We start from the raw sequence: 20,095 nt of genomic DNA, 5'->3' as shown, positions 1-20,095 counted from the left end.
GGTCATATTGTATACACATCCAGTCTCATCGATGAATGACTTAGAATTGTTGAAGATTACCTAGATGTATTTACTATCACTGGTTGCTACAAGAATTTAGAATATGATCAAACTAATATTTGATGGTATTTGAACCCTAATGAGGGATTAGAATTTGATTTGAAGAGGTTGAAAAAGGATCAAGATCTAAGGAATATGGTTAGTCTCTGTCATCGAAACGACAATGTCATTCCTGAACATGGTCTCTCTATCTCTAAATTTATAGATGTCATGTGATCGTATAATGATGATCAAAGTGTTAGTGGAAGAAGCTAAGGGTGATCTCACTATGTCAGGATTAGAGCATGTAAATCCCGGTTAAATTAGTAGATAATTAGTTAATAAATTAGTTTTTAATAAGGAGGATTAGAAATGTGAAGATTATATTAAATTAGGGTAGAGCTCATAGAAACAAGAATTTTAACACTAATTTCGAAAAAACGGTTCAAAATTGAACCGAAAGGACCGAACCAGCTGAACCGGGTCTAAACTGGACCGTGGGTCCAACCGGACCAATGTATTAAATGAACCCAAGCCCTTCTCTCCCTCATTCCAGCAGAAAACGAAGCAGAAGGCTTCTAGGGAGAAGAGCGACGAAAGTTTCCCGAACCTTTACGGTGAATTTCAAAATCTCGTAACTCCTCCGTTCGAGTTCCGATCGCTGCACCGTTTGCGGCCACACGTTCACCGTGTCGAGCTCTACATTTCTACCAGAACAATTTTATAGGTAACTCATTATTTTACACTCAGACTTCATTTTCCCCAATTTTCGAGTTTTGAGAAGGGGTATTGAATTTCTTTGATTTTTGATGTTTTAGAATCCAATTAGCTTGAGAAAAATGTTCACTCTTGCTTATGTGAAGCTTGGGTAAGGTGAGGATACGATAATTCTATTTTATTTTCATTGAATTTGAGCTTTAAGTATTAAATTGGGTATATATGTGTTATGAATGTGTATTAGGTTGTGAATAAATAATTGGAGCTTGAAATTGTGAATACTGAAACTTGGAGGAAGCAGATTAGTTGAAGTTTTGAGGGCTGTGTTCTTTTAGGAAAATTGTCTTGGAATAATACTTGGAAATCGGCTAAGGTATGGTTTAGGTTTCTTGCATTTAATATATAATATTCTGTGAAAACTTAGGCTAGATGACCATAGGATAAGTTGGAATGCAGGTGTATGTTTAATGTTTAGTAATTTGTCGATGAATATATATATATATATATATATATATATATATATATATATATATATATGGTTGAAGTTTATTGGATAATTAGTTATTAATTTTGAATAGTGAATGTTGATGAACATGGTTGGTTTGGTGGTGAATTATTGTTTTGAGGTATAATTATTGTGGAGGTTGTTGTGATAATGAGGTATTTTGTGTTAAAAGCCTAGGATTTGTGAACTATGATTTTTAGTAGAATTTTGGTTATTGGATTTGAATATTGTACGAGTTTAATTGTTGATTTGAGGTAGATTTATTGTGGTGATTGTTATGATGATGAGGAAGGGTATGTTGAATTGAAAAGAATGCAAGTTTGGATCCGAAAAGGGTGGCAAGTTCGAGTTTTAGAGGAGATGCTGCCGAAATTTTATAAAAATGAGAGATTTTGTTTATATGGTTATTTAAAAAGATTTAGATTCAAAGGTTATATGGTTTGATTTAGAGTTATTAAGAAAATGAGCATGTTTTAAGTTTGATTTATTTAGAAAAGAATGAATTATGTTTTGAATTGGAACTATTGATGGACAGAATGGGAGGTGTGATAATGAAGGATAAGGATTGAATATGATTGATGTATAATGATGAATGAGATGCGATTGAGAATGATGTGGATGTTGATGAATTATAATTGAATTATTTATATGGCTTATGAATTTGAATAATCTGAGATACGAGATTCCTTGAATCAAGTGCCGTGGCTTGCCACCACGTGTACCAGGTTGAAAACTCGATACTCTGTTGACCCTACGACGTAAGTGTGACCGGGTACTATATAAATTCCCGGGAATGTTACCCCCATTGAGCAATATTGATTATTTGAGAAAAAGTTATGCATAGACTCTTAGGGATGCACATCGGGGGACAGTCTAAGGACAATTCAGACTTGTCGGGTTGGCTGGATAACCGACAGATGAGCCTCATCAGCCATAGGACAGGTATGCATCATATGCATATTACTTGAATTACTTACTTGTGTATTAACTGGGTGTCCCTAAATGTACTTGCCATGTTAAATGTATATTTGTTACCTGCAGTACTTGTAACCTTCTTGTGCTTGCCTTTGTCTGTTTTGTTGTCTGTTAAAATGCATGATGGAGTTGGAGGTATGGAGGAATGGCAGAATGAGATTTAGATTTAAGGTTAAGTTAAGTTAGGTTTAAATATCCTTAGTAAACCACCTTTTATGGCTTCTGTTTAATACTTTAAGCTCTATAATCTGAGTGTCGGTGTTCTAGGATTGCCTCTGGCATTCTCAGGACCTTATATATTATGTGTGTGGCACCTTTACTATACTGAGAACCTCCGGTTCTCATTCCATACTATGTTGTTGTTTTTTAGATGCAGGTCGAGAGGCATCTCGTTAGGCGTCTGGTCCCTTGAAGCAGAGTGGTTACAGGGTTATTTTGTTATGCTATGATGTGTATATATGTACTTGGTTTTCTCTCTGCATAACTTGTTCTTTTGATCCTCCTAGAGGTTTATGGAGAGGCAGGATTATGTATATGTACTTTTCGGTTTTGGGATATGTTTGTATATATGTGTAAATTTTCTCCGGCCAGTCTTGACTTCGCAAACTGAGTTAGGAGCTTGTTATTTTGTTCCTTTGGCACTCTATTCCTACTTCTGTTATCTTATGTTTAATAATTATGATTTTCTTAGCACGTAAGTTAACTCGTACTTTGAGCGTTGCGCTTCTACTTTGCGATTTTTTTGTTTCCTCTTTTCTTCAAGGCTCCTAGCATATTATAATTCTTCTACTATTATATGTACTCATTTTATTTTAGAGGTCGTAATACCACACCACCTCTGTTTTACGGCTTAAGTGTAAAGCTTAGTGTGTTGGGGTGTTACATTATGGTATCAGAGCAGTTCGTTCCTATAGAGTCTGAAAGACAGACTGATTGTACTTCTGTGCATTCTCTTTATATGTGTGTATATGCTATTAGGATATCTGATTGATATATATGGCATAAACGTTTGTGAGCATGTATTTGGAACTTAAAGCATTAGACCTGCGATATTAAGACTGATCAACTTAATATCACTTGTTTGGTGTGTATAGGGACCAGATGTTGACTCGCAGACGCAGTCGCGGGCGAGGTAGAGGTAGGACAGGTATCGTTACTCCTGCCCCTATAGAGACTGATCCAGTAGACTTTATGACTGCCCTAGGAAATATGGCTGCAGCTATGCAGGCGATAGCCGAGGCATTGGGTAATCAGATAAATCAGGGTAATCATGGGAACAATAATGATGAAGATAGTCCAATGACACTTGCTACTTTTCTGAAAGTTCATCCTCCGACCTTCAGGGGAACCTCAAATTCCACTGATGCAGATAATTGGATTCAGGCTATGGAAAGGGCGTTACAGGCACAACAGGTTCCTGAAGAGCAATGGGTTGAATTTGCAACTTATCAATTGCAAGGTGAAGCTTAGTATTAGTGGCAGGGAACCCGACGTATCCTGCAGCCTGATGGTGTTGCGATTCCTTGGAAAGTTTTTCGGACAGAGTTCTATAAGAAATACTTTCCTAATTCGGCTAGAAATGCCAAGGAACTTGAATTAATGCAGTTAAAGCAGGGGCAGATGACTATTGTTGAGTATACTAGCGAATTTGAGGAGTTATGTCGCTTTTCTCGTATCTGTCAAGGTGCGCCTGAAGATTTTGCTGAATGAAAGTGTATTAAATACGAAGGAGGTCTTTGGAGTGATATTCTGAGCTTCGTTGCCCCAATGGAGATCAGGGTGTTTTTTGAATTGGTGAATAAGAGTAGGGTGGCTGAGGATTGTGTGAGGAAGGCGGTAGCAGAGAAAGGGAGTTTGAAGGTGCCATTTCAGAGGGCCTTCAGGGAGGAATTTTGCTTCGAGAGGTAGGAATTTCAAGTGTGGAGGCTTTATTCCACAGCAGACTCAAGGTCAAGGTAATTACAGAAGACCGAATACTAATGCTAGTCAAGAAAAAAGGTTTGGGAAGCAACCACAGCAGGATCTGAATTGTCAGAAGTGCGGAAAGCATCATCCTGGAGTTCCGTGCAGATTAGGACTTGGAGTGTGCTATTCCTATGGACAGCCCGGACATATAGCCAGTAATTGCCCGGAGAAGAAGAATTATGAGACTGGTAGAGTGTAGCAGCTGGGGAGAGTATACACCACTTCTACCATAGGTGCTGAGGGATCTGAGACACTGATTAGAGGTAATTGTGAAATGGCTGGTAAAATCTTAAATGCTTTATTTGATTCAGGAGCAAGTCATTCATTTATTGCATTTGAAAAGGCCAATGAGTTAGGATTGAGAATGGTGGTTTTAGGTTATGATTTGAAAGTATATAACGCTACTCATGAAACTATGGTGACTAGGATAGGATGTCCACAAGTTCCCTTTCAAGTGCAATAGCGTGAATTTGTGCATGATTTGATTTGTTTACCTATGACTAGTCTTGATCTCATTTTGGGATTGGATTGATTATCCAAGAATCAAGTTTTGCTTAATTGTTCTGAGAAGTCAGTACAGTTTATGTTGGAAGGGTCAGAAGCACCGGTTGTGGTGAATAGTTACTATTTGAATTCTATGATAGTAAACTGTTCGGGAACTGAATTTCAGGGTATTATGTTATTAACTGTGGGGATATTAGGTGATGATCAGAGTTTAGAGCAGATTCCCGTTGCATGTGACTTTTCAGATGTGTTTCCGGATGATATTAATGAATTTCCACCTAACTGGGAAGTTGAATTCGCAATTGAGTTAGTGCCTGGAGCCAGTCCGATTTCAATTACTCCTTATAGGATGTCACCTTTAGAAATGGCTGAACTAAAAGCTCAGTTGGAAGATCTGTTGGGTAAGCATTTTGTCCGACCAAGTGTTTCTCTGTGGGGAGCGCCAGTGTTACTAGTAAAGAAGAAGGATAGAAGTATGCGGTTGTGTGTCAACTATCGGCAGATGAATAAGATCATTATGAAGAACAAATATCTATTGCCTAGAATTGATGACCTAATGGATCAGTTACAGGGTGCCGATGTGTTTTCTAAGATTGATTTGCGATCCGGGTATCATCAGATAAGGGTTAGAGACGAGGATATTCCAAAAACTGCTTTCAGAACACGTTATGGTCATTATGAGTATACAGTGATGTCTTTTGGGTTAACTAAGGCCCCAACAATATTTATGGATTATATGAACAGGATTTTTTGACCGTATCTGGACAAGTTTGTTATTGTCTTCATTGATGACATTCTTGTTTATTCTAAGACTGAAGAAGAGCATGCTAATCACTTGCGAACTGTGCTGCAAATTCTAAGAGACAGCAAGTTGTATGCTAAGTTATCTAAATGTGAGTTTTGGAAAAGTGAAGAAAAGTTTCTCGGTCATGTGGTGAGTAAGCAGGGAATAGCTGTGGATCCTATTAAGGTGGAAGCAGTGATGAATTGGGAGCGACCAACTTTAGTGACAGAGATCAGGAGTTTTCTAGGTTTGGCGGGATATTATCGCAGATTTATTAAGGGATTTTCACAGCTCACCTTACCTTTAACTAAGTTGACTAGGAAGGATATGCCTTTTATCTGGACTCCGGAGTGTGAGGAGAGTTTTCAAGCATTGAAGCATAGGTTGACTATGATGCACGAAAACTTGTCTCTCAACAAATTTCCCTTCGGCAATAATTTCATACACATTGATGCTTCCACCCTTTACTAGGCAATGTACCATGGTGGCTCGAGCAATATTGACCTCAGAATTGTTTGCGGCTGGAAGGATAGACCTCCTTACAAGCTCAAACCATCCCTTGACTTCCGGGATGAGGTCTCCTATCCTAATGAACCGCGGCCTCTTGTCTGAGTACCTTTCCCAATCAGACCCTATAACACACATATCACTCACAATTTCTTCAAGTTCATCTTCGTCTGGGGCATTGCTTATTCTTACTTGATAACTGAGTTCATTGAAATGTGGCGATTTCAGCTGAAGAGTCCTTGTTATAGCATTGGGGCTGAAATCCACCTCTGTTCCTCTTACGTAACTTTTAAAGGTGGGAGCCCTAGTATTATCTTCTCTAGCCGCATTTGCATAGAACTCCTTGATGAGGTTTGCATTTATCTTTGTCTCTAGGTTGGTGAGCTTTTGCCAACCCCTCTGTGCAATCTTCTCTCTGATCTTTGGGCACTCATCCTCGTTTAACTGGAATGTCAATTCTGGCAAAATTTTCTTATTTTTGATCCATTTATATTAGAGCTCATGGAAGGCGGTCTTGAATCTTCCGGCATCGGAAGGAGGTTGCTCCATAGGCTCCTTCCCCTTTCGCCTTTTAGAGCTAGATGAAGCCATGAGTGATGGTTGATAAGGTTGCGGCTCACAGGATGTGGCTTAGGAGGGTGTGTATGAAAATTTTGGTGGGGAATGAAGTGTGTGTGCTCGAGAGAAGGAAGGGAGGTGAATGAGAATAACAAGTATGTACGGAGAGGTTGTAGAATGGGGATCATTTATATATAAAGATGGTGAGTGTTTGAAGGGTGTGGATTGATGGTGTTGCTTAGTGACGGACGGTTGGGGGTTGCCATTGGATGAGCACAAGGATCACCCATTTATGAGGGTCTTGGTTCGGTCTCTAAGGCTATCCAACTCCCAATGTTGTATGGCAACACTTCCAAAGATACTCCCCTTGAAGACAATTGTGAGATTTCCTTGGTATAGTGGCCAAATCTCCCTTCCTTGATTGTCCTATCAAGTACCATCAATACCCTTTTTGATTTCCTATAAAAGACAAAAGGAATGCAAAAAGATTAATTGAATTTTTGGTGGGAAGAATTAAAGTGTGAAATAGCTACTATTAAAATCTTTTTCTTTTGTTTTTGAAATAACTAAATGCTTTTCATGAATACAAATCAATCGACCACTCAATTTCCCATGCATGCAACATTGGTAACACCAAACTTGTTTGTGATCATATGGTGCAACAAGATTCCAAAGGAATCTCATACCCCTTGAGTGTGTTCAAGCCCTCTTGGTGTGCCTTGAACACCAAACTTGTCATGTACTATATGCTGCATGTAGGGATGCTTATATTGTTTGTCGAAATTAATTTAGAATCCATGAACTTTGCTTTATTACTACTATTAGAGATTAAAGAGAAGGGGTATAGAACATGGGTTGCCTCCCATGAAGCACTTCTTTAGCGTCATTAGCTTGACGTTCGGCCTCTATTAGGGTGGTTGGTAGTGCTTCAAATCTTCCCCTCTTACAGTGAATATGTTTCTATTGGCTTTGTTAAGAAGTTCCACATGTTCTAAGGACAAAATTTTGTTAATGGTTACACTGGTGGCAGCTGAGATGGAATAGTGGGGAGATGAGGTGGTATAGATGGAAAGTATGTAGAGACCACTTCATCTCCTGGAGAGAAATTTTCTGTAGGGATTTTCTTGTTTTTCCATCCCTTTGGGACTTTTTTTTTTGTGTCTTGTGATGTCACCTTGTTGCTTGTGGTTTTCTCTTTCAGGAAGGTTCTATTGCTTGTCTCATATGACTCTGATGGGTTTAGTTCCTCTTGGATTACACTTGGTTATTGCTCCTTCTAATCACACTGGTTGTTACCAATGGGGGGTTTTCAGGTGTGGTACTTGTGCTCCCATGCTTGTCTCTTCCATCAGCTCTTTCTTGTGTTCTTCCTCTGAATTTTTGTTATCATGATCTGCTTCTTGTGAGAGTTTGAAAACATTGAAGGTGAGCTGCTCATCATGTATTCTCAATACTAGCTCTCCTCGCTCCACATCTATAAGTGCTCTGGCTGTGGCTAAGAATGGCCTTCCCAGAATGATGGGGTGAGTGGGAGTCTGTGGGAAGGAAGTAGTTCCCAACCTTCACTAACACGTTCTCAACCACTCCTATTGCCTATTTTTGGGTTTTGTCAGCCAGTTTGATGATTAAGTCTGTGGGTGTTAGCTCATTGATTTGGAGCTTTTCATGAGGGACATAGGCATTAAGTTGATGCTTGCTCCCATGTCACAGAGCCCTTTATCAAACATTGTATCTCCTATAGCACAAGGAATGTGGAAACTCCCTGGATCCTTCTTCTTTGTAGGTGGCCCTGTTTGGATAATAGCACTGCACTCCCTGTTCATCTTTATTGTCTGTCCACCCTTTAATGAACTCTTTTTGGCCAGTAGCTCCTTTATATACTTGATGTAGGAGGGCATTTGCTGGAGGGCCTTAATGAATGGTATATTTACATCAAGAGATGCAAACATGTCGAGGAACCTTGAATACATTCTTCCTGTTGTACCACCCTTGAGCCTTTGGGGAAAGGGTGCATATGGGTTCAGGATCTCCCTTTTCTTTAGCTCTTCCCTGAGTGTGAATTGGGGTGCATGGTTTCTTTTTTCATGATTTTCCTTTGGACTGTCTTGGAGGTGTTCTGTTTGTGTGTCTACTTCCTCCACACTCCTCTCATCACTTGTGGTGATCATCTTGCATTCTCCCCACCTGACCTTCCTTGTTTCTCCTCTTGGATTCTTCTCTGTGTCACTAGGAAATCCATCAGTGGGTTTGGGAAACTGTTGAGATAGATACCCTACTTGGGATTCTAGTCTATTGATGGTTTCCCCTTGATTTTTGATATTAGCTCGCACTTCATCCTTAAATACCTTGTTGTCTTGGACTTCTTTGCATATGTCTTCAAGTAGAGTCTCAATTTTAGAAGTCTATCCTCGGTTAGTGATGGTGGGTTGAGATTAGGTGGTTGAGAAGGGTGGTTAGGTGGGTGTTGATAGGATCTCTGTGAGGTATGTTGGTGGGTTGCATTGTTGTTGGGATTGTGGTTGTGGCGTCTCTGGTCTTGGTCTTGGTCTTGTTGATTCCCCCTTCCAAAGTTAGGGTGATTTCTCCATCCAGAGTTGTAAGTTTTGGAGTACGGATCATGGATTTGTCTAGGTGAGTTCCCAACATAGTTGGCTTGTTCCCAGTCACCTTCTTCTCCTATATTCACTCCTTCTTGAGCTGGTGATGAAGTGATGACTGCTGCAACTTGGTTTTCCTCCACCTTCTTGGTAAGATCTACTAGCTGCTTGGTGATCATCTTATTTTGAGCCAGCAATGCATCCATGTGGTTCAGCTCCATTACTCTTCGAGTGTTGCTTCTTTCAGAAGCATAGAAGTAGTCATTCTCAGCTACTGTCTCAATAACATCTATGGCTTCTTCAATGGTTTTCTGCTTGTTTAGAGAGCCCCCTGAGGAATAGTCTACAACCTTCTTTGACTTATAAAAGAGACCTTCATAGAAAATGTGAAGCTGAACCCATTCATTGAACATGTCTGGTGGGCATCTTCTTGTTAAGTCCTTGAATCTCTCCCATGCCTCATAGAGAGTCTCACCATCTTGTTGCCTGAAAGTTTGCACCTCAGCTCTCAGCTTGTTAATTCTTTGAAGAGGGTAGAATCTTGCCAAAAATTTATTCACCACATCTTCCCAATTTGTTAAGCTCTCCTTTGGGAAGGACTCCAACCACTTGGATGATTTGTTCCTGAGTGAAAAAGGGAACAAAATCAGCCTATAGACATCCGGGTGGACTCTATTAGACTTCACAATGTCACATATTCTCAGGAAGGTGGTTAGATGTTGATTGGGGTCTTCTTGGGCACTTCCTCCAAATGAGCAGTTGTTCTGAACAAGGGTGATAAGCTGAGGTTTTAATTCAAAGTTGTTGGCATGTATGGTGGGCTTTTGGATGCTACTTCCACAATTTCCTAGATTTGGATTGATGTAAGAGCCTAGAACTCTCCTTTCTTACCCAGCATGATTTGCAGGGCCTTCTTTGGCATGGTTGTGAGCTTCTCCTTCATGGTTGTTTTCCAAGTTCTCCTCCATGTTTGTTTCAAAATACTCTTCCTCTTCCTCAGCACCAACAACTCTTTTCCCTCTTGCTTCCCTCCTTGCTCTATGGAGGGTCCTCTCAGGTTCTGAATCAAAGGAAGTTGAAGCTCCGCCTCTTCTCCCTATCATACAACTAACAGAGCACACAACAAGAGATAAAATGAAGTGATTATTCTTGTTAGAGTGATTGTTAGTGTGAGTGGTGCAAATTATCAAACAGTTAGTGGGTTAGTGAACAGAATTGTAAGTAAATTTAAAGAAAAAAAAGAAGATAACGAGGGGTAGGGGGTGAGGAAGAAACTAAATAAACTGAAGGTAAATGACTGGATAAAATAAACAAACCAAAGAAAAATGCTCAATCTAGTGAACTTCCAACTTAATCATTGTTGATACAAAATCAATCCCCGGCAACGGCGCCATAAACTTGATGCACGAAAACTTGTCTCTCAACAAATTTTCCTTCGGCAAGTATACCGAATTGTCGTCAAGTAAAAACTCACGATAGAGTGAGGTCGAATCCCACAGGGATTGATTGGTCAAGCAAATTTAGTTGGAAGAGTATGCTAGTTGAGCTAAACAGAGTATAGTTTGAGAATTACAGAAAATTAAATGGCGGGAAAGTAAATAGTAGAAAATAAAGTGCAGAATCTTAAATGGAATTTGGGGAAGTGAGCATGGAAATAAATGGCAGAAAGTAAAGAGAATGGGTAAGATCAGAAATGGGGAATTCATTGGTCTCAGGAGATGTTGTATTCTCTGGATCAAGTTCATTTTCATCCCTTCCTCAATCAATGCATCTATTGATCTCCTTGGCAATCTTAGGTGATTGGATCCCAATTCCTTGGCAATCTAATCTCTTTAAGCTTGAACAATTGCCCAATTCCTTGATTTAATTGCTCATGGGAAGAGATGAAGTATGGTCACTGATTATACCACATGATTTCCAAATCAAAGTGTTGGGAGGATTACATGTCACTATATCCGCCCAGATCCCAATTTGGTCCAACATGAGAAAGCATTTCTAGCATGATCTCCTCATCCCTTTTTCAAGGCTCAGAGGAGACCCAATTATGGAGAGTTTCTTTTCCAAGACAACTAACCAATTGAATTAAGATCGAAAGCTTTCTAGTAAATCAAAAGGGAAGAAAGAAGAAGAATAATGAAAACTATAATTGATCCATCAAATTACAACAGAGCTCTCTAACCCAATGAAAGAGGTTTAGTTGTTCATAGCTCTAGAAATGGAAAAAGGCAGAGAAGAATACATGCTTCAAAATGCGGAAAAGTAAATATATAGAGGGTAGTTCTCTAAAGTACCAAGCTTCTCTATAGTTCAATACTACTCCTATATATACTACTCTTCTTGATCTTCTAGTGAGTTCTGCAAGTCTTGGGTGTGGGCCTTAGATCTTGAGTTGAAGCAGTTACAATTGTTAGTGGGCTCAGCTTGCAGAAAGGTGTGAGTTAGGCATGGGCGTTAATGATGTTAACGTTAAGTGAAATTGTGGGTTCGAGAACATTAGTGGCAATCACCTTTTTCACTAACGTTCCAACCCCATATAGTCCACGTTAACTTCAACGTTAGTGGCACTAACGTGATTACTAACGTTGCCTTATGAACCTTCGCAAGCGTTATTGGGACTTACCTTTCCCAATAACGTTGCCTTATGCCCCTCTTTCCCTACGTTAGAGTTCACGTTAGTTTAACTAACGTGACTCTTAACGTGGGCATGCCTATCTTCAAGAGCGTTAGTGACACTTACCTTTGTCACTAACGCTCCAAACGCCCTTACTCTCCATGTTAGAGTTCACGTTAACCTAACGTAGTAGTGAATGCCATCTCCAACGTTAGTGACAAAGGTGAGTGTCACTAATGTTGGCTCATCAATCTTAGCTCCACGTTAACTTTCACATTAGTGGTCTTAACGTGACCACTAAAGTGGGCAATGCTAGCTTGATCCAACGTTAGTGACAAAGGTGAGTGTCACTAACGTTGACATTGTTCCTCCCTTCCATGTTAGAGTTCATGTTAACTAAGTTAATGTGACTCTTAACGTGGATCATTGCCAATTCTTGGAGCATTAGTGGTGTTCACGTTACCACTAACACTGGAGCTCTCTTTATCTCCACGTTAACTACCACGTTAACCTAGTTAACGTGGCAATTAACGTGGGCTTATGATAGCTTCGCAGGCGTTATTGGTGATCACTTTTCTCATTAACGTTGCAAGCTCATTCCCATTCCACGTTAGTGGTCACGTTAACTAGATTAACGTGGCTACTAACGTGGTTCTTCCTTGCTTCCTTTGTCCTGAAATCAAGTAAATAAAGTACATCAAAGCTCTAGCCAAAGTCATAAGATTATGCATCATCAATTTGTCATTCAATTCTTGCAAAATCCTCATGAAATCGTGTAAAATTCACAATAGTTACTTGAATCAAGGTGTAAGTATATTTTCATCCAAAACTTGCCTTATTTACTAAGAAAATGCATGAAACTACCCTAAAACAGCAAAGAAAAGGTCAGTGAAACTGGCCTAGATGCCCTGGCATCAGACTACTGCACCTGTATTGGTATTACCTGAACCAAGTGAACCGTTTGAAGTGTACTGTGATGCATCGCTAAAAGGTTTAGGGTGCGTTTTGATGCAGCACCAGAATGTTGTAGCATACGCCTCACGGCAGTTAAGGCCGCATGAGATGAACTACCCGACACATGATTTGGAACTTGCTACTGTTGTGTTTGATATAAAGATTTGGAGGCACTACCTCTATGGCGTTAAGTTTCTTGTTTTCTCAGACCATAAGAGTTTGAAGTATCTTTTTGAGCAGAAAGAGTTGAATATGCGTCATAGGAGGTGGATGGAGCTTCTGAAAGATTATGATTTTGAATTGAATTATCATCCAAGAAAAACGAACGTTGTGGCGGATGCCTTGAGTCAGAAATCTTTATATGCAGCTTGGATGATGCTGCGGGAAGAAGAATTACTAAGGGCATTTCAAGGTTTAAATTTGGGAATTAAAGAAGAATCTAGAATCCTGTGTTTGAGTCAGTTGCAGATTTCAAGTGATTTTAAATCAGAACTTTTGAAGGTTCATCAAGACAGTGAAGCGTTATGTAAGGTATTACCAGCAGTCGAACAAGGGAAACAGTGGAAAGTGTCAGAATGACAGGATGGTTTGTGGAAGTTCAAGAACCGGATTGTTGTGCCAAATATTGGAGACCTGCGACAGAGAATATTAAAGGAAGCTCATAACAGCGGGTTTTTAATCCATCCAGGGAGCACTAAAATGTACCAAGATCTGAAAGCGATGTTCTGGTGGCCAGATATGAAGAATGATGTGGCATTGCATGTATCTAAATGTTTAACGTGTCAGAAGGTTAAGATTGAGCATCAGAGACCATCAGGGACCCTTCAGCCTTTGGAGATTCCACAATGGAAATGGGAGAGTATTACAATGGATTTTGTGATAGATTTGCCTAAAACCCGGTCTGGTTGTGAAGCTATTTGGGTGGTTGTGGATCGACTGACAAAATCAGCTCACTTTCTTCCTATCCGAATTAGTTGCACAATGGAGGAATTGGCTCGAATATATATCAAAGAGATTGTCAGGTTCCATGGTGTGCCTTCTACCATTATATCTAACAAGGATCCTCGCTTCACATCAAGATTCTGGGGAGCTTTTCAGCGTGCATTTGGGACTCAGTTAAGCTTGAGTACTGCGTATCACCCTCAGACAGATGGTCAATCAAAGAAAACTATTCAGACCTTGGAAGATATGCTAAGGGACTGTGTTTTGGACCAGCCAGTGAGTTAGGATTGGTATATGCCATTAGTAGAGTTTGCTTATAATAATAGCTATCATGCGAGCATCGGAATGGTTCCATATGAGGCTCTGTATGGCAGGAAATGTCAATCTCTGTTGTGTTGTTATGAAACTTGAGAAAGGATTTTATTAGGGCCTGAGGTGATAGCTGAAACGACTGAGCAGATAAAGAAGATTCGTAGTCGAATGCTTATAGCCCAAAGCCGCCAGAAGAGCTATGCTGATCAGAGGTGAAAGCCTTTGGAGTTTGAAGAAGGAGAACATGTCTTTCTGAAAGTTACACTAACCACTGGAGTGGGAAGAGCTATTAATACTAAAAAGCTGAATCCCCGTTATATTGGACCGTTTGAGATTCTGAAGAGAGTTCGACCAGTGGCTTATAGAATTGCCTTACCACCGTACCTTTCGAATTTGCACGATGTATTTCATGTATCACAGCTTCGGAAGTATACTCCTGATGCAAGCCATGTTCTAGAACCAGAACCAATCCAAGTAAGAGAAGATCTAACACTTCCAGTAATTTCGATAAGAATTGATGACACCAGTGTTAAACGATTACGTGGAAGGGAAGTATCATTAGTAAAAGTAGCTTGGAGTCGAGCTGGTATCGAGGAACATACTTGGAAACTCGAATCAGATATGCGAAAGGACTACCCACATCTCTTTTCAGGTAACTGAATTTGAATTTTGAGGGTAAAATTCTTTATTAGGTGGGTAGGAAGTAAACCCCGGTTAAATTAGTAGATAATTAGTCAATAAATTAGTTTTTAATAAGGAGGATTAGAAATGTGAAGATTATATTAAATTAGGGTAGAGCTCATCGAAACGAGAATTTTGACACTAATTTCGAAGAAAACGGTCCAAAATTAGACCGAAAGGACCGAACCGGTTGAACCAGGTCCAAACTGGGCCATGGGTCCAACCGGACCAATGTATTAAATGAACCCAAGCCCTTCTCTCCCTCATTTCAGTAGAAAATGAAGCAGAAGGCTTCCAGGGGAGAAGAGCAACGAAAGTTTCCCGAACCTTTACAGTGAATTTCAAAATCCCGTAACTCCTCCGATCGCCTCACCGTTTGTGGCCACGCGTTCACCGCGTCGAGCTCTACGTTTCTACCAGAACAATTTTATAGGTAACTTGTTATTTCACACTCAGCCTTCATTTCCTCCAATTTTCGAGTTTTGAGAAGGGGTGTTGAATTTTTTTGATTTTTGATATTTTAGGATCCAATTAGCTTGAGAAAAACGTTCACTCTTGCTTATGTGAAGCTTGGGTAAGGTGAGGATACGATAATTCTATTTTATTTTTATTGAATTTGAGCTTTGAGTATTAAATTGGGTATATATGTGTTATGAATGTGTATTAGGTTGTGAATAAATAATTGGAGCTTGAAATTGTGAATACTGGAACTTGGAGGAAGCGGATTAGTTGAGGTTTTGAGGGCTGTGTTCTTTTAGAAAAATTGTCTTGGAATAATACTTGGAAATCGGCTAAGGTATGGTTTAGGTTTCTTGCATTTAATATATAATGTTCTGTGAAAACTTATGCTAGATGACCATAGGATAAGTTGGAATGCAGGTGTATGTTTAATGTTTAGTAATTTGTCGATGAATATATATATATATATATATATATATATATATATATATATATATATATATATATGGTTGAAGTTTATTGGATAATTAGTTATTAATTTTGGATGGTGAATGTTGTTATGTTAATTTGGAGAGAATTATAGTTGAATGTTATTGTTGATGAAAATGGTTAGTTTGGTGGTGAATTATTGATTTGAGTTATAACTATTGTGGAGGTTGTTGTGATAATGACGTATTTTGTGTTGAAAGCCTAGGATTTGTGAACTATAATTCTTAGTTGAATTTTGGTTGTTGGATTTGAATATTGTACGAGTTTAATTGTTGATTTGAGGTAGATTTATTGTGGTGATTGCTATGATGATGAGGAAGGGTATGTTGAATTGAAAAGAATGCAGGTTTGGACCCGAAAAGGGTGGCAAGTCCGAGTTTTAGAGGAGATGCTGCCGAAATTTTATAAAAATTAGAGATTTTGTTTATATGATTATTTAAAAAGATTTAGATTCAAAGGTTATATGGTTTGATTTAGAGTTATTAAGAAAATGAGCATGTTTTAAGTTTGATTTATTTAGAAAAGAATGAATTATGTTTTGAATTGGAACTATTGATGGATGGCATGGGAGGTGTGATAATGAAGGATAAGGATTGAATATGATTGACGTATAATGATGAATGAGATGCGATTGAGAATGATGTGGATGTTGATGAATTATAATTGAATTATTTATATGGCTTATGAATTTGAATAATCTGAGATACGAGATTCCCTGCATCAAGTGCCGTGGCTTGCCACCACGTGTACCAGGTTGAAAACTCGATACTCTGTTGACCCTACGACGTAAGTGTGACCGGCACTATATAAATTCCCGAGAATGTTACCCCTATTGAGCAATATTGATTATTTGAGAAAAAGCTATGCATAGACTCTTGGGGATGCACGTCGGGGGACAGTCTAAGGACAATTCAGACTTGTCGGGTTGGCTGGATAACTGACAGATGAGCCTCATCAGCCATAGGACAGGCATGCATCATATGCATATTACTTGAATTACTTGCTTGTGCATTAACTAGGTGTGCCTAAATGTACTTGACATGTTAAATGTATATTTGTTACATGCAATACTTGTAACTTTCTTGTGCTTGCCTTTGTCTGTTTAGTTGTCCGTGAAAATGCATGATGGAGTTGGAGGTATGGAGGAATGGCAGAATGGGATTTAGATTTAAGGTTAAGTTAAGTTAGGTTTAAATATCCTTAGTAAACCACCTTTTATGGCTTCTGTTTAATACTTTAAGCTCTATAATCTGAGTGTCGGTGTTCTAGGATTGCCTCTGGCTTTCCCAGGACCTTATATATTATGTGTGTAGCACCTTTACCATACCGAGAACCTCCGGTTCTCATTCCATACTATGTTGTTATTTTTTAGATGCAGGTCAAGAGGCATCTCGTTAGGCGTCTGGACCCTTGAAGCGAGTGGTTATAGGGTTATTTTGTTATGCTATGATGTGTATATATGTACTTGGTTTTCTCTCTGCATAACTTGTTCTTTTGATCCTCCTAGAGGTTTTTTGGAGAGTCAGGATTGTGTATATGTACTTTTCGGTTTTGGGATATGTATGTATATATGTGTAAATATTCTCCGGCCAGTCTTGACTTCACAGAATGAGTTAGGAGCTTGTTATTTTGTTCCTTTGGCACTATATTCCTACTTCTGTTATCTTATTTTTAATAATTATGATTTTCTTAGCACGTAAGTTAACTTGTACCTTGAGCGTTGCGCTTTTACTTCGCAATTTTTTGTTTCCTCTTTTCTTCAAGGCTCCTAGCATATTATAATTCTTCTGCTATTATATGTACTCATTTTATTTTAGAGGTCGTAATACCGCACCACCTCTATTTTACGTCTTAAGCGTAAAGTTTAGTGTGGTGGGGTGTTACAGAGCAGATTAATGAAACTAGCAAATTTTAAGCCAATTATGTGACCCTAATGGGCAAAAGATCCCAAATGCAATTGAACTATGTAGTATTCATCCTAAGACCAACGCATGTACACCTAAGCCAACTTTTCCACCTGACATCATTACATTGAAGCCCACACCAAAGCCCATATCACAACCCAATTCCACTCCTCCCAAACAAAATTCCACTTCCATTGAATCATATTTCAACCAAACCTAATTACACCTAATCCCTGAATTCAGAAAGAGAAAAAATACACAAACTATTCAAACCTGTTGACTTCAAGTTTAACATTTTAACAAAGTCACCAAGAACATTGTATCTGTGACAAGATTTCATGGCAAGAAGGCAGTTACAAAGGCCAATTATTGGGGCTGATGATAACTCCTCTAATTCATATGAATTTGCAGAGGATAATTTGTACAAGCCACACTTGCGACATGAATTTTCAAAATTCAATAGTAAATTTGAGGTAGAGTCATCTAAGAAAAAGTAAAAAACTGTCAACACTTTACACAAGAAAAAAATTTGTTTATGAAGCAAATCTAAACTCCTAACAAATAACTCAAACTCTGAGAAAGAGGAAAGATATGAATCTGATAAGCTGAGTCTTGGTAATTGAGTGATTTAATCATTATTTTATTATTTAACATATATTTTTGTCTTATGCATGTAATAATATAATATATTTTACTTAATTAATAATATATAGATTCACTTTCGGGTGATTCTTAAAAGTCAGATGAGCTCAAGAATTCACCAAGTTCTAAGAACGATGCAGACCAAGTTATGAACCCCATCTTCAATGATGCTACCAAGTTTGGTAATTCTAGGTTATAGTTGGAGATGGAATTTATAACTAGAGAAGAGTTTCAAGAGAGTTATTACAAACTACACTACTCCACAAGATTTTAAGGATTAGGTATTTAAAGAATGACACAACTAGAGCTAGAGTTATGTGTAAATATAACGAGTGTACCTGATTAGTGTATTATTCTAATAACAAGAGCCATGCTTTTTGGTAGATTAAGATGTTTAATGATGACTATACTTGTGAGAGAAAGATAAGAATACAACTAGGAAGTGAGTGATTGAAATCCTTATAAAGAGAGTTAGGAAACAAACTTTTAGGAATTGTGAGAATTTTTATTACTTCAAAAAAAAATATAGAGTGCAATTATCTAGGATTAATATCACAAAATCCTTAGGAGAAGCTAAAAAGATTATGAGAAGAAGCCCAATATGCTAAGTTTAGAGAATACGCAGAGGAGCTACTAAGGGCAAATCTGAAATCAACTGTCAATCTAGGTGTTAGTCTACAAACTATAAGAGATCTTACTTTTGAAAATTTCTATGTAAGTCTTGATGGTTGCAAGAAATTAAAAGGTTTGTTGGAGGTTATAGACCTTAATTAGTTTGGATGATTCATTTTTAAAGTTTTTTATTGAGGATGGTTGCTGTGTACCATAGGACAAGATGCGAACAACATATTTATCCAATGGCATGGGTTGTTGCTGTTGTTGAGAATAAAGAATCTAGGAAGTGGTTGCTAGAGCTTTTGCATAAAGATCTTGGAGACTATAGTAAACATGGTTGGTATTTCATGAGTGGCATGCAAAAAGGATGTCTATTGTATTTTTTGGAAGCACAATATATGGAATATTGAACTCTTTTAAATTAATGAGGATTGTGTATGAGACTCTTTTGAATCAATAGTTTTATTGTTAGGGACTATTTTGAGCATAATAACTGCTAGGATGAACACTTAATGTTGGTGAGTTTTTTACTTGTATGGCCTCATATCGGTGTTTTTAGGAGGTTATGCTGGTGTACATCACAGGTTATATGCCTGACACCTATGACATAACTTCCAAAAGTAATAAAAGGACAAATTGGACGTTTTCAATGGCCTAGAGAATGGGGGTTAAATCTATGGCCTCTTTTAAACTTGAACACTTTAACTTCAAACTGGATTTAAATTAGAGTTGTTGTTGAATCTGTGGAGTTGGTTATGCAGGAGACAATTTTGTTTGTCTCTTGATGATTGATTAATAACAAAACAAACACATTACTTTTGAATACACTGAGATGCTGTCATGTCTGTGACATTGATGATATAGAAGACAATTTTTTTTGTCTTATACCGAATGAAAATAGAAACAGGGCAGAGAAGTGTAAATGACATAGCTATGCATTCTAGTTCAATCACCATGTGCAATGTGGCCTACATCCAGTCTTCACCACAACTGTGGTTGAATTTTCACTATCTTTCTCAGAGATTACAAATACCAATTTCCAAGGATTCTACCCAATCTATCCCAGGGACAAACTAAACTTCAAGTCTTCAACCTAAGCTTGATTTGGCTAGGTTCACTCCTAGACTTTTCAATCACTAAGTGCTCACCCAACTTAGCAAGGAAATCTTCTCAAAATCATGAATACAAGGCAGAAATACATACAAAAGAGATTGACATAATTTTTTGGTTTTTCTCTATGATTACTCTCTTTGCTTTTTCTCTCAATGGCTTTTACTAATACCTCACATATTGCATTTTTTCATTGATTGAAAACAAAGAAGGATAAAACTGAAG

At 38.3% G+C, this 20,095-nt stretch overlaps 1 long non-coding RNA gene and 1 other non-coding gene across 4 annotated transcripts; both read left to right on the top strand.

The window, feature by feature from the left end:
* The first annotated feature begins 588 nt into the window (after positions 1-588).
* LOC112696899 (uncharacterized) lies at positions 589-17,295 on the top strand. 3 transcript variants are annotated; one of them, XR_011862454.1, is made up of 5 exons: positions 589-766; positions 858-912; positions 1,001-1,129; positions 1,987-2,203; positions 2,607-2,934. It is a non-coding gene; the product is annotated as an uncharacterized lncRNA (long non-coding RNA). The 3 variants fall into 3 exon arrangements; XR_003810871.2 differs by lacking the exons at positions 1,987-2,203; positions 2,607-2,934 and adding an exon at positions 16,972-17,295; XR_003150987.3 differs by lacking the exon at positions 1,987-2,203.
* LOC112700128 (small nucleolar RNA R71) lies at positions 9,563-9,666 on the top strand. Its single transcript, XR_003153046.1, has one exon. It is a non-coding gene; the product is annotated as a small nucleolar RNA R71 (small nucleolar RNA).
* Positions 17,296-20,095: the final 2,800 nt, after the last annotated feature.

Source organism: Arachis hypogaea, chromosome 6 (assembly GCF_003086295.3).
Source record: "Arachis hypogaea cultivar Tifrunner chromosome 6, arahy.Tifrunner.gnm2.J5K5, whole genome shotgun sequence".
In the NCBI taxonomy this organism is placed as follows: Eukaryota; Viridiplantae; Streptophyta; class Magnoliopsida; order Fabales; family Fabaceae; genus Arachis; species Arachis hypogaea.
This window is presented reverse-complemented; position numbering and strand designations above follow the sequence as displayed.